This window comes from Caretta caretta, chromosome 14 (assembly GCF_965140235.1).
Source record: "Caretta caretta isolate rCarCar2 chromosome 14, rCarCar1.hap1, whole genome shotgun sequence".
NCBI lineage: Eukaryota > Metazoa > Chordata > Testudines > Cheloniidae > Caretta > Caretta caretta.
In genome coordinates this window covers 39,603,727-39,606,316 of record NC_134219.1, presented here as the reverse complement: position 1 = coordinate 39,606,316, position 2,590 = coordinate 39,603,727, and positions in this window count along the sequence as shown.

Below are 2,590 nucleotides of genomic sequence, written 5' to 3'. Positions count from 1 at the left end.
CAGTTTCACACTGACAGATCATGTTGAGGAGCTCGTCCACTATGGCCCCGAAATCCTTTTCAGGGTCAATGCTTTCCAGCGGATTGTCCCCCATTCTGTAGGGTGCCACCTGACTCCTTTGTAACTGGAGCTATGGGGTTGCATTTGGCTTTATAAAAACCTAATTCTTTAGTAAGTGTTTTAGAAGAACTAGCCCATTAGAGAGAGAATCGTGAATTACTCAAAGACAATGAATGGAGAAAAGCGGAAAGAGCAATCAAATACATGTTTGGTTACAGCCTATTTCCTTGGTCTTAAAAGAGGGTAACAAAGACCTGAGCCTCCTCCCTCACAATAGCCCCAAGCTCCCCCAATCAGCATTGAGACTCTGAGAAGCAGAAAGCTGAGAGTTCTCACCAGATGTCCCGGGTCACCACCGGAGGGAGTCACTCTTAGAGCACCATTCCAGCCACTTGTCTTTGGGAGGGCCTCCCGCAATGAGAGTTGGAATGCAAAACCCCCCCCGCCTCCCCTCCATCCCCAACTCCACATGCACAGACAGGTCCTGGTGGTGAAAGGAAAGCAGGGGAAAGGGACAAAGATGCAAGAGAAGACGAGAAAAGAGGGAGAGACAGGAAAAGGGAAAACAAAAAGGAGAAACCCCAACGTCCCCAGTAATTCTAAGGGACAAAGTCCTAGGTCGGAAATAAAATACTGCCCCCACAATCGAGGCTTTTCCTTTCCTAAAAATCAGCCGGCACGTGATAGATCAGACTGAACAGGTTCCAAACCTCTCCGAGGCTCTTACCTTTTCTATAGGGACGTCTGTTTTCGAGCAAAACCACTACAAGAAAAGGAGAAAACTCCGAAGAGGGTCCTCCTTGCGCTCACGAACGTACAAGTGAATGCTCTCTCAGTCCTCCAGGAGAGACCTCGAGAAGGAGACGTGCTGAAGCAAAGCCACAGGGATCTCCAAGGTTGCCCCTGTCCTGCACCCCTGTCCTGCCTGGCTGATGTCAAGATCTCTCTGTGAGATCATCGCCTCCCCACCACCTTTGTCCAATAGGCTGAGGTCCTGCCAAAGGCCCTTGTGATGTCACTGCCACACCCACCCCTCCCCTGCAGTGCTGATGTCCTGCCCCTGTCCAGCCACATTGGATGTTTCAGCTGCTTCCCCTGGATCACCCCACGCAATGAGCGTTCATTGTGGGCTCAAGCCCAACACAGTAAAACATCAAAGGCTTCTCCCCATGCTATGCTCAGTTTTTCATACATGAGCAGACTTTATGGACAGAAGAGACAATTAGAGCATGTCATCTCACCCCCTGCATATCACATGCTTTCTGGAGAGCAAAGTAGCTAGTTTTTGACTACACACATTCCAGAAAGGCATCTCGTCTTCATTAGAAGACATCAAGTGGTGGGGAATTCCCACCACTTCCCTTTCTAGTTTGTTCCTTTGGTGATTCATCCTCACGGTTGAATATGTGTGCCCTCTTTCGGATACGAATTGGTCTCTTTTGAGTTTCCAGCCACTGTTATGCTTTTCTCGGCTAGATTAATGAGCCCTTTCATACCCGATATTTTCTCTCCGTGAAGTCACGTCAACACTTCAATGACGTCACCTCCCGATCTTTTTTATCATCTAAACAGGCTGAGCTCTTTCAATAGCTCATTTACAGGCATTTTTCTCCAGCCCACAAAACGTTTCATTGCTTTTTGCTGCCCCATCTCCAATATTTCCAAATCTTTTTTCAAAGGTGGACGCCAAAACTGAATGCAGGACTCCATGATCCGTCTTCCTCATGGTGTGTCACCTCCCTATGCTCCTCACTGCTCTTTTCATACATCTAATGATGGCTTTAGCCCTGTTCACCACAGCATCCCCCTGGGTGCTCATGTTGAATGGCTTGCCCAGCATGGCCCTAAATCCTCTTCACAGTCAGTGCTTTCCTGGATACACTTCCCCACTCTGTAGGTGTGGCCTGCATGCTTGTCGCTAGCTATAGGACCCTTCATTTGGTTCTTTTCCAACTTGTTTTCTTTGAATGGCTCCAGCTTCTCAAGGGATCCGATTGCTCTGTGTCACTGCCCTCTCCTCATCCTTAATTACCACTCTGCTACTATTTTATCACCCACCAATGTTAGCAGCAGTGATTTTTTATTTGGGTTGCAGTTCTATTTTGGGGGGGAGGGATAGCAGTTCTATTTGGGGGGAGGGATAGCTCAGTGGTTTGAGCATTGGCCTGCTAAACCCAGGGTTGTGAGCTCAATCCTTGAGGGGGGCCATTTGGGTCAAAAATTGGGGATTGGTCCTGCTTTGAGCAGAGGCTTGGACTAGATGACCTCCTGAGGTCCCTTCCAACCCTGATATTCTATGATTCTTTGATATTTATTTTCAAGAATTAGTCCTTGAGAGCCTCTTCGTATCCCTCGTGCTCAGAACCTGCTCCGCACAGCACAGCGAGAAAAAGCCGCCCAGCCCAGCTGTGCCCTAGGGGCTAAGCACAGAACAAACATAGGGAGCTTGTGTCATCCACAGCTTCTGAACAACATGTGGGGGTCATCAGCTTACAAATACACTCTAGACCGGTAGCGTAGACAGGCCCCA